Below are 12,727 nucleotides of genomic sequence, written 5' to 3'. Positions count from 1 at the left end.
GACAATGCGTACGCAATGCACGGTTCATGACAGAGCCGTGCGTATGCTTTGCCATTGAATGCTATGAGGTCCGACGCGGGTGACAATGCGTACGCATTGCACGGTTCATGACCGAGCCGTGTGTACGCTTTGTCATTGAATGCTATGAGGTCCGACGCGGGTGACAATGCGTACGCATTGCACGGTTCATGACCGAGTCATGCGTACGCTTTGTCATTGAATGCTATGAGGTCCAACGCGGGTGACTATCATGCATACGCATCGGGCAGGCATGGTCCGAGAAAGGCGTACGCCTTGGCCATTGAATCGTATGGAGACGGGTGCATGTGTATTTTCAAAATACTAGTTGTATAGTCAGTTGAACGAGCCGGGCGCACCCATTGGCTCTGTACTGTCATAGAGACGGATGCGGATTCAAAACTTGTAAGAGTTGTGCAATGGAAATTCAGTTGGATGCCTACAACAATGTTGCAATTTCAAGTGTTTCATGAAGGTGAAGATTTGAACGATGTGGAAGGCGTGTACGAGTCTTACATTTAAATGGATTGGCCAGATTCATAGAACGCAACCGTGTTGGACCTATCACTTTAGACACATGGCACAGATTCTGCCTCTGCAGCACAGATATAAGGCTGGCTGGCCCCCAGGGAGCTCACTTGCCTGCACTACATGCTACTGGACCACATCCCTGCTATCACTGCTGCTGTCTCTGCATCCTCTGGCTCCTGCTATGGCACGTACTCTGGAGAGGGCCCCAGCCTTCACTGAGGAGGAGAACCAGACCCTGCTGGACGGGCTCCTTCCACAGTACAGCAAGCTCTATGGGAAACCAGGGGAGCAGGTGAGTGTGCAGTCCACTGCCTTCCTAATTATGCATGTTGTCTGACTAGCAGGACTAGCAGTGTGTACACCAGTGGCAAGCATTCTCACCAACTACTTTCATGACCCAAAGTGTGTAGGTACATGTAATTAACAGGTGTCCTGCTGCTAAATTGCATTGGTGCAAGTTTAAACTATCCAGGCATTGTTAACATGTCAGACATGCAGGTGATTTTTCCTTCCCCATGGTTGCACTACCTGTGTAAATCATTTCCCTTTGTGATGATGACATGTATATCCAAATGTGTGCTGCACAAATCTGGGGCATGTGTGTTAATGTACTTTTCACTTTGTCATCCTCACAGGTTGATGCCCACCAGAAGCAGGAGATCTGGCTGACCATCGCCCGGGCTGTTCATTCGGTGGGGGTCTACAAGCACCGGATCCGCAACTGCCAGAAGAGGTGGCAGAACCTTCGGGGCTGGACCTGGAGGATAGCTAGAGTCCAGCTGAAGCTGTCACCTCCGCGCAGGAGGGGTGGACACCGGACCCTGACCCCCCACATGCTCCGGATCCTGGCGGTCAGACAGCAGCAGGAATGGGGTAAGTCCATGCCTAATCTGTGTACTATGTCTGACATGCCAATTGCAGTCTTTCGGCCTGGTCACACTTCCCCATTACGTAGGTCTTGTAGTCCAATACTCAGGTCCCTCAATTGTGTGATGCACCCTCCTCATCTGTTCCACAGGTGTGGCCCCTACAGTCTGTTGCTTGTGTCACTGGGGCACTGTGTCCCTGCAGTCAGCTATGCTTCATCTACCAGACAGCATCTGTTCCTGTGACTCTGGTGTGTGTTTCATGGGTGGGTCAATTGTTTACCCAAGGCCTGAGATCTGACATGTGATCTGTGTGTGCCCTTGAGATGTGTTCCAGTTGCTGGTCTGACTCACCACATGTGGCTGGGGTATTCCAAACAAACCCATGCAGCAGGGGACTCCCATTTTGGGGCCTCAGGAGTATGTATATCAAGTATGTCACACTTGTTTAGCCACCTGACTACTGTCCAGGGCCAAACACTGTTTCATGGAGACCTGGCCAGTCATGGCTCCTCAAGGGCATTTAGAAACACTCTGTAATCCCACTCCTGTGTATCAAATAACAGGATGTGCTTAGTGACATGTGCCCTCAGGTGTCTGCCTCTGTGTCATTAGGGTGTGGCTTGTGATTACGTACAACTAGGGTGTCCATGATTCAGAGGGTCAGCATGACATCTGAGATGTGACTGTGAGAGACAAGACCTGTGGGACATAAAGGTGTGTGATCATCTGACAGCGCACAATGGTGTATGCAACTGTGTCCTTCATGCAGCTGGGTTACATGCATGGTAGACTGTGATGTGTTAATGTACAGGGAGTTGTGTTTGCAGAGACTAGAGTGTCTGAGTTGCATGATGTGGGGTCTTCTGGGTCCTGTATATGTTGTTTGCAGGGAATGGGCAAGTGCGCCGGTCATCTGCAGAGTTAGCTTTACCCCTGAGTTAGGATTGTGAGTCAGTGCATATTGTTGTTGTCTGGATGCCCTGCCCCTGTGACAGGAGACAGTGTTGACTGACTTTCTGGGCATCCCAGTGCCATGGCATTTAACTTGTTATGAGTGATCCTGCATTGTGTTCAAGTGTGCACCATGCACCCCATTGTGGCATTGCCCATCAGGTCATGAGAACATCATAGTGTGTGTTGCTAGCATGCAGCACAAGCATGTGAAATGAGTCTCTGCCCATCCCTTCATCCAGACACCTGTACTGAGTCAGCAGCAAGAGATGTGCTGTGTGTATAGTGACATACTCCTACATGTTCACTTGCATGTCCAAATGAGGTGTGGGTGGTGCATGTCGGTACATTGGGACATTGGGGTGTTAGCATCCAACATGCAACAGACATATGTGTGCAAGTCATGGAGGGATATGTGTGCCATGGTTGATGTTGAGAATGACAATTGGCTTATTCTAAACAGTGTTGGCACTTTGAGCTGTGTTAAGCTAATGATGCCAGGGCTTGCCCTGTGATGTGATGAACTCACTGTGGTTTGTGCAGTCGGTGCAGGTGACTGATGTTGTTCTCTTACTTTCTATTCCTATCCAGATACATCCACGGCCACAGGAGGGGACAGCTCCACGGACCAGGAGGAGCCACAGAGCCTGACAGGGACAGAAGGAGAGGAGTCGGGGGACCCAGTGGCACGGAGGGCGAGTCGAGCCACACAGAGGAGTCGTCAGCACCATCACCCCCAGCTGAGGGCCACAGCAGCTCTGAGGATGACTCCCTTGTGGAGGCGGGTGTCAGCAGCCATCAAACCCCAGCTAGTGAGGCTGTCCCCGCCACCACCACCACCACCTCCCTTCCATCGGCTCCCATCCCAGAGGTCCCTGTAGGTTCCTGTGTTTGTGAGCATGTCTCCTTTGTGCCAGGCACCGCACCCCCTGCCCCTGTGTCCCCTGCTGCCCTGAGTAAGGAGTCTGTGGACTTACTTAGACATATCAATGTAAGGCAGAAGTCGATGCTGAAGGTCCTCCATGCACACACGTCTGTTGACACAACTGGTGTCGTTCATGGAGGGCATTTCCTCGGGCATGTCTGCCCTACAGAGGACCAATCAGTTCATGGCCTCCTCCCTGACGGCAGCAGTGTCCCTCCTCCAACAGTCCCGCACTCCTCCTACCCCTGCACCACCCACGGTTCCTAGCAGCCTACCTGTCCCAAGCACACAAACACCCAAACCAAGGTCGAGACGTGCACACAAGCAAGCGCAGGTGACTGATACCACACTCACAGGGGCTGATTTGCAAACACACACACAGTCATCCACAACCATCCACAACCAGTCCTCTGAGACCTCTCCCTCCCAGCCCCCTTCCCTTGCATCACCTGCAACCCCATCTCCCCAGAAGCTCTTCCTCTGTGACCTTGGCCTCTTCCCCACCGACCCAGCAGATCCTGATTACAAGGGGATGAGGCAGTCCCCACACACAGAGGGGAGTGCCCCTTATACCTGGACACCCTCCCCCAGGCAGTCAGACTGAGACCCCCACCCGCAAGTCCCCCCGGAGCCGGAAGAGCAAGACCCTCCCGCCACCACGCAGCTCCAAGGCAAAGTCTCCATCCTCCATCCCCCAGGCCACCACTCCAGAGGTTCCCCCGCCACTCCCTGCCCCGGGTTCCCCCACCCACAGATACACCATCCCCAAAATGCTAAGGCCATCCCCCCTACCACTTGCTCCTCCACACCTGGTCAGACGGTTAGTGCCACTGATGTGGGGACCGTGTCCCCCCCTGTCCTGCCGACCTCACCTGCCCCCATTCCGCTCCCATGGATGTAGGCACTGCAGTGGAGTCCATGACCACCCCGTCTGACTTGGGCACTGCAGTGGGGACCCAATCCACTCCATCTGACCTGCCCACTGGAGTTGTGCCGGCACCCACCCCATCTGACTTGTGCTCCACAGTTGTGACAGCACCCACCACTTCAGTCAGCTCCACTGCAGTTGCAAGTGTCTCGCCTGCATCCACCACCCCTTCACTGCCTCCTTCTGCTGCGGCCTGATCCTGTCCCTGCGGTGCCTGGCCTGCCCCCATGTATGCCCCTCCGAGGGGATGACCCCGGTCCTTAGTAGTGCAGACAAGCAACGTGTGACAATTGTCACTCTAGTTCACTCCTTGGCATTTGGACATGGAATGGCCATTGGCCTTTTGTTTCAACGGACGTTTAACTTTTAATATGCTGAAAAAAGCTTTTTTCTTTATCCCTGTGAACTTGATTTAGCTGTACATTATGTTGATGATGTTTAACATGCCCTTGCACCTGTAATGCTTGGTTTCCAATGTTGAATACTGATGTGTTGCTGTGAGATAGTCCATGTGGTCCATGAGATATGTATCCTATTCTGGTGGGTATCCATGTCATCCTTTGCAGCTACCTGGGTGTGTCATGATCAACTATTTGTGGACATCTCTGTGAACATTTCATTTGCATGGTCACATCTCTGGCTTGCACCCATGCACATATGATGTGCTTCCCATTGTCCAATTTGTCAATTCCACAAACTTTGTGCGCATCACCACTGGACCTACAGGTGTGGGCATCATTGGTATAGAAGCAACTGGGTCCTCTGTGCAAATTGCTCGACATATGTTTTGAGTAAGTGCAGATGACTTAGGGGAGACTCACACCCAGGCTGTTGTGACCAGATCCTTCATTGTGTGGTAACTGATGGCTGACTGACCAAGTGTTCTGCAGACATGAGTGAGAGGTGCTGTGAATATGTTTGGCACAGCTGGGCTTCCACAGGAGTTGGGTCCCCTCAAGTAAGTGTGTTGTCCTGTGACACAGCCTGGGCCCATGGTGTGTGTTGTATGAGCATGTGTGTGTGCCCACATCCCTGTTCATACACAGGCAGTGTTCCCTTGATATGTTCCTGTTGTTGATGCTTGCTGAGTGGTACTGGGTTCATCCCACTACTTTGCCATGGGCTACCAGATGTGCGGGTGCATAACACACTACTGTTAATTTGTGTATCATCATTGGGATTTGTCAGTTCTGAGTGGTGGTGATGTTGTCAGACACAGATGGGACACAGTCAGGGTTCCCCAAGGCACTTGTTTATTTGCAAAATCATGTAGTTGTCCCTAGGTGGTACCTTTCAGGGATTGACACATTTGTCTGTGTGTGTGACTGCTCCCACTTGTCGGGTTCATGGCTGCAATGTTGGCAGGTGTCAGCATGTGTGCCTTGTGGTTCTCCTTGGCTTCTGAATTGTCCTGAGACTGTATTCTGAAGGTTACGTGAGCTTTGACGTCATGGCCATGTACCGCATACTGTGCAGTATGTCTGTCATTCCCCAGGGTTGTAAACTGTCCTTGTGTGATGTGTCTGTGCACCTTAGTTCCTCCCAACATTCCTGTGTTTGTCATGGGTGCATGTGCAATGTCACCTGTCCATGTGGGCTTCACAGATGCACATTGTTGCAGTTCAGGGTGTGTGGTGTTGAGGCTGGACTGATGTAAATGTTTGCATGGATGGTCCCCTAGCTCCCGTTTGTCCATGGATGAGGGGCCATGCTGAGTGATTTGTGTTTGTGTATGTGTGATGTACGTTTGTGGAACAGGACACATGTCTGGGTTTCCCAGTTTGTACGACATCTGCCTTTGTCATCACAGTGGAGGTGTCATGCATGCTTGTGTCACCCCAATATCTGGTCCCTGGGGGTAGTGCTGTTGTGTGTCAGTCTCTTGCTGTGTTCGTTTGTGTTCATTCCAGCTTGTGTCACATGTGTCTTTTGTGCTCCCTCTCATCTCACAATGCCTGATTGCCCACTAAGGGTGTCCCAATGATGGTTTACTTTTGTATGGTACTGTGTCCACATCTGTGTCACTGTGGTTCAGCCCCCCTCATGTGTTGTGTAGTTGCCTGGGGATACTGTGACACACACACATGCTGTGTCAGATGTGCAGTGTGAGGTTGCCTGTTTGTGCATCTGCATCAGTGCATTGGTATTGCTGTTGTGGGCCTTTGTCTGGATGTCGTTTCTGTGATTTTCCCTGCTGTCCCTGTGAGTCTTATCACGTCATTGTGCACATTCATCCTGGTTGTTAGGTGCCATTGCTGGCATGGAATGGGAGTTTGTGAGCTGACACCTACAGTCTACACCGGTTGTTTTGATTGGTGTGTCTATTTTCGAGATGTGTGTATGCTTGGTGATGGCCACTTCTGCTTGTGTCGTTGTACACTGTATGCATTGTCAGCTCCCATGTGTGGTGCTTGTCTGCACATGGCCGAGAGTGTGTTAGGTTTTCACAGCACTGTTAGCCTCACCACATCTCTGTGGGAATGGGACACAACCTCTAGTTTGCCCCAGAAGTGTTTAATGTGTTGGGAGCAGGGATCATACATGCTGTTTGTTATTTGCAGCTTTGACCATGATGACACTTACCTTTTGGTCACTGTGATGAGGGGGGGTTTAGACCCCCATCACCACAATGCTCAACATCTGCTGCAGTTTGGAAGCCCACACTTAACTTCTGTTCTACTGTTCTACTCAGTGAGGGGGTGTTCTTTTTACATTGCCACAGTGCTATGGTGATGCTTGCCTTGTGTAGGGCACACTCATTTGTTGGTCACACATGTGCTGTTAGTCATATTGTATGTTCGAAGTCAATCACTGTTGTGGGCATTTGTCACAGACTACACACTGTTGTCATGATGTTAAGGGGGATGTATTTTGCTGACATACCTAATGTTGGAGTATGATGGATGTGTGGCGCATCATCCATCCTATGAGTGGGGGTGGCAGGGGTGATGGGCAACAGGTCCCCTATGAGTGGGGGTGGCAGTAGTGATGAGCAACAGGTCCCCTAGGGGTGGGGGTGGCAGGGGTGATGGGCAACATTAGCCCTATAGCTGGGGATGGCAGGGGTGATGGGCAACAGGTCCCCTATGAGTAGGGGTGGCAGTAGTGATGGGCAACAGGTCCCCTAGGGGTGGAGGTGGCCGGGTGATGGGCAACAGGTCCCCTATTAGTGGGGGTGGCAGGGGTGATGGGCAACATTAGCCCTATGGCTGGGGTGATGGGCAACATAAGCCCTATGAGTGGGGGTGGCAAGGGTGATGGGCAACATTAGCCCTATGGCTGGGGGTGGCAAGGGTGATGGGCAACAGGTCCCCTATGAGTGGGGGTGGCAGGGGTAATGGGCAACATTAGCCCTATGGCTGGGGGTGGCAGAGGTGATGGGCAACAGGTCCCCTATGAGTGGGGGTGGCAGTAGTGATGGGCAACAGGTCCCCTAGGGGTGGGGGTGGCAGGGGTAATGGGCAACATTAGCCCTATGGCTGGGGGCGGCAGGGGTGCTGGGCAACATAAGCCCTATGAGTGGGGGTGGCAGGAGTGATGGTCAACAGGTCCACTATGAGTGGGGGTGGCAGGGGTGATGGGCAACATAAGCCCTATGAGTGGGGGTGGTAGTGATGCTGGTCATACAACCCCTATGGTGGCCTGTTGTTAGTGGCCAGGATGTGGATCCCCTGTGTGTGTGTACCATTTTGCGGGTACATGTCATTTGTTTATGTGGTAGATGTCTGACTTACCGCCTGCGCCGTCGGTGTCGGTTCCTGATCCGGTCATAGATGTAGAGTACCTGCGCGATGGGATTCATGATGTGTTTGTGTCGTACACGCTGCTTGTTGCGCCGTCTCGTACCCATTGCAAGCTGGTCCGTCTCGTAGGCGTGGATTGAGTTGTGGCGCTAATCGTAGCTGATATGCTTGTTTTCTGGATGCTGTGACGTCCCGTACGTGGCAACCTGTCTGGCGCGTAGGAAGTACGCATCGTACTTGTCATGCCGGAAACTGCTATGGATACTGCTTCCGGGCGACTCGGTTCAGCGTTAGGAGTTACGACTCAGACGGAGAATGGAGCTTGAATCACAGCCTACGTGTCGTTCGTGTTTTTGGCAGGTATGCGCATCGTACTTCCTCTGCAGGACGGACCGGCTACGGATATGTGCCGGTCACACGGTAAGGCTACGGACAGCTCTCGGAGAGCTGTCCGACCTAGTATCGGAATCGACACCAAAGCGTCAGTTTAGAGGGCCCAAAAAAATAGGTTTTCTAAATTGTGCAAAGAGCCCAAAATTAGGATTCGCAAATTATGCAATAACTTCAAAGGCGTAACATGTCCAGCTACGGGATTCTACTAGTTTAAAAACACAGGGCACAAGGTCAAATGCCGCATACCTAATGCAGATCGTCGAAAGTGTGACGTCTACAGCTTCGAGTCTCTTCTATTTTTTAAAACAAACATTAGGTGCTGCATACATTGTGCAAACTTTGAAAGAGTAACGTCTGCAGCTGCAAGATTTATACACCCCATTATGGCAAATCATAAAAGGGTTGTTTTATTTTGAAAACCACAGCTCGCAGGCTTAGAGTGCTGATTAACTTTTAAAACCAGTGCTCGCAGGTTTACAGTGCTGCCTTACAGGTTTGTTATATTTTTAAAACCATAGCTCGCAAGCTTAGAGTGCTGCTTAACAGGGCTATTTTTTAAATCCACTGCTCGTAAGGTAGGGGTGCTGCTTTACAAGTTTGCTATATTGGTTCGCAAGCAGAGTGTCGCATAAATTATGCAAATACTTGAATGACTGACTTCCACAGCTACAAGATTGTTCCATTTTTAAAGCCGCAGCTCTCACGCTTTGCGTGCGCATAAATTTCGCTAATACTTGAAAGAGTAACAACACCCACAGCTACAGGAATGTTCTATTTTTAAACGCAGCTCGCTTGGTTAGCTTGCCGCATAAATTATGCACAATGTCAGGAACCTCTAGGTAGTTCCCTGTTGTTATAAGTAGAGCCCTTTTCCTTCTCAAGGTGCACGGTCTCTGGGAGAAGGAACAGAGTACTATCAGGGCTCCTGGGCTTCTCCGGCCTGTCTTTTGCAGCGGGAGCCAGCCTGTGTTCTTAGGGGGTGTTAGCGTTGCATTTGAGTGTTCATTGAATAGAAAGCAGCTTTTACACTGCTCGTGTGTGGGCGCGCACACTATGTGCACAAAAATCTGCACATGTTTGCGGGTATCTGGATTTTTGTTTCTGAGTCTATGTATCTCTGTGTGTCTACATAGCGTGCTATTTGCCGGAAAAGCGCTTCAACACCTTATCAGGGGTTGCAAGCGCTATATATATACAAAGCTTTTTCCCTCTTCTATCCCTGCACTGTCCTTCTTAATCCAAATAACTGACTAACATATCCACCACTCACATTACTTTCATATTTCACTATACTAATGTCAGGATGTAGCTGTGGCGCCTGCCTGAACTGCAGTTCCCATGACCAACGGGGCTGTAACTACAATTCCCATGAGCCTGAGCAGCCGGACCGGATATAGGGAGGCGTGGCATCTTGGGAAGTGTTCGTGATTTTGGTGAACACTGCGGGAGCGGCTGCTCCCGTTTTCGGGCTTCATTTCCACTGAAGCATTTCTCGGAGGATCTGTGCTGGTTCCCGGCGTCCTGCAAAGGTATTGCGTATCGGGAGAAATCCCGTGTTTGGATTTGTTGGTTCGGAGCGGAAGGCTCGAACATTTGAGGGAGAGACATACAGTCTATCTTCCGACCCGGTAGCAGCTGACAGTTCGTCTGTTTTGCACGGCGAAGCTGCGCGCCAGGATCTAAAGTGTACCGGCGTTAGTATTAGATAATTACAAGTGGCGGAGTGCAGGGGGAGAACGACTCCGCACTGCCGGCACGAAGAGGGTACGATGGTGTTTGTGGATTACAAATGGCAAAGCGGGCGGCGGTAGTAACTACACTACGCCCTGCCGTATTTGTCGGACTAGTGAGAGGGGAGGAGTCAAGTGGGCTCCAGTGTATATGAAGGAATATACACTGTGGACCTCCATATCTTTACCTGGGATCACCTTGGTGGGAACTCAGGAACTGATAAACTGAGACCTCGACTGGTGGGGGTTTGTTGGATACACTATTGCTTAAGTACTTCACGGAAGGGTACGTGACGTGTTATCTTCTCAGTGTTTTGTCCCCAAATAACGCAATGGTTCATACTAATGGGGGTTTGTCTTGTAATAGGTGGGATCAGGCAGACAAGGAGAGCTCCATCGCTTTGAGGTTCCTTCCAGAAGCTGCTCAGGTGACCACTCAATCTTTAGCGAGACATTACAGAGAGTAGGAATTGGCTATGTACTAACCTATGTGTTTTATTTTACAGCTTCCTCTCCCTGCCGTCCCTTCCCTTCCCTTCCTGTGGTTTTTCCCCTTTGGGGTTTTTTCCCTCGCCGTATCCTTCAAATACCCTGTATACATCTGTGACTCAGGGTGTTTGGAAGGTCCGGAGGTGGAGGTTATTGCTGCGATTGAATCCTGCAGAGTGACAGCTTGACAACTAATGTACGACTAATCATTTATGGGTTCAGGAGTAGCGTGCTACTCACGAAAAGAGCTTCAACGCCTCGTATATAAATGCAATTACAATACATCCGTGGGCGTGTATTTATCCTCCAGTTTGTGTCTCAGTTATGCGTTTGTATGGTTGCGGGTCCACGTGCGCGTTTGTGTATACTGTGTGTACGTGGGTGTTCTCAGGAGGGTAACATTGGGACTCACAACATACAGTTGGCCTTGTAGGGACACTTTAGTCTGAGAGGGGGGGGGTCAGATGTATTTGAATGGTTCAATTGATAATATACTTTGATCATCCTATTTCTTGCGACAGATGTTATGGAATATTGTATATTCTGTTCTCTTAATATTTTATCTTGCAACGCTTGAATCTTTTAATGATTGTACGGTGGTTACCAACCAAGAATAAGCAATAAATGAAAATTAGAATACTCGTCTTTTCCAAAAAGAAAGGGTGACGCGCCTCAGCATCGTGGATGGGATTCGGGCATTATAAGGCGCTGCCGCTGCTTCCAGGGCCTTTGTTTCCGTTTCGCGCTGCGGGCTTCACTGCCACGCTTATTCTGACAGCCGGCGCAGGCGATGCTGGTGTGTAAGAAACACCAAAAAAACATCTTAAGAATGCAGGGAGGAGAGACATAGAGCAAGCATTGACATTGAGAAGTTTGTGTGTGGCAGAATGAAGCAAACTACCATCATTTTTTGGGGGGGGGGGGTGCAGGTGGGGGTGACATGATGAAAATCTGAAAAAAGGTATTATTCATAGTGTTGTCATGGCACGCCTATCCTGGCAAGAGCAGTCAGGCACCCAGCAACAGAATCCTTATGCATTGGCATAGCCAATAGGTCTCGCTTTTGTGACCGTATAAGTATTTAGTTATGCAGCACAATATCCTTGGTGCAATAACATCAACAGTTGCATGGCTAAACACTTATAAGGCCCAACAAAAGCGAGACCTATTGGCTATGTCAATGCTTGTTAAAAATAGTGACCAATATGGAGCCCCTTCAAGAATCAGGGGTTTTGGCGGTTGCGAAAATGTAATTATAGAGAGGTTAATGTTGTTGCTCAAAATTCGGGGGCCTTTTTGAAGACCAGTGCTGGTAGCCCATTGGGCCCGGGGGCCAGTCGTTCTTCATCTTCTTAAGGATCTTAATAATCATTTGAGGGTTTATCTGAACTGACGGTGTGCAATACGCCTGGGCCGGTGCTTCCTGGCCCATGAACGTGGTGCTAGCACTTGGAATCGTTACTCTTGGCTTTGCCCTGGAGTGTTGAGGTTGTCCTGCTCTGCTGGTGGTCTCTTCAGAGCTGGCTCTATGTGAAGAAGCTAGTGAATATAATTGCTTCACGTGGGGCAGCCAGTCTTGCTCTGCTACTCCATTTTCTCTTAGGACCCCTCTACTGCTCAGCTGATTTATATGTCTCCATAATCCTACTAGATTCTTCTGCTTAAGCAGGGAGAAGACTTTCAGCCATTCCCTCCGTATGTGGGCTTTTTTGTGTTCCCACAGTTTCTTTCTTAGTGCTGCCCTCTGCGATGCGACCGATGGACCCTCCGTTTGTCTGCCCCCTTTTTTAGGTCACGCCTTGGCAGCGCATGCGCTGTATGCGCTGTCTCAGCGAGACCTAAAGTAATCTCTATATGTTGGCAAGCAGCCGGTAGTTTCTCCTGCTGCTTGCCATTGGCTTAGTGTTGGCTTAGTGTTTCTTACCTTTTTTTCCAATGGCCCAACTGACTTCCATGTAGTCCGGAAGTAGCGGCCACCAACTAAAGTTTTAGTCTGCACTGTTCGGACTTTTTGTTTGTCTTGCGCATCGCTGCCTGACCTAAACATGGCAGCGGAGCATGCGCAAGGAGCCGATGTGCACGAGGGGTGGGCAGTGCATGCTGCTTATTTAGTTTCCTGCTTCCTGCAAATGGAGCGTGGATGGATGTCA

This window comes from Triturus cristatus, chromosome 1_2, assembly GCF_964204655.1.
Source record: "Triturus cristatus chromosome 1_2, aTriCri1.1, whole genome shotgun sequence".
NCBI classification, from domain to species: domain Eukaryota; kingdom Metazoa; phylum Chordata; class Amphibia; order Caudata; family Salamandridae; genus Triturus; species Triturus cristatus.
This window is presented reverse-complemented; position numbering follows the sequence as displayed.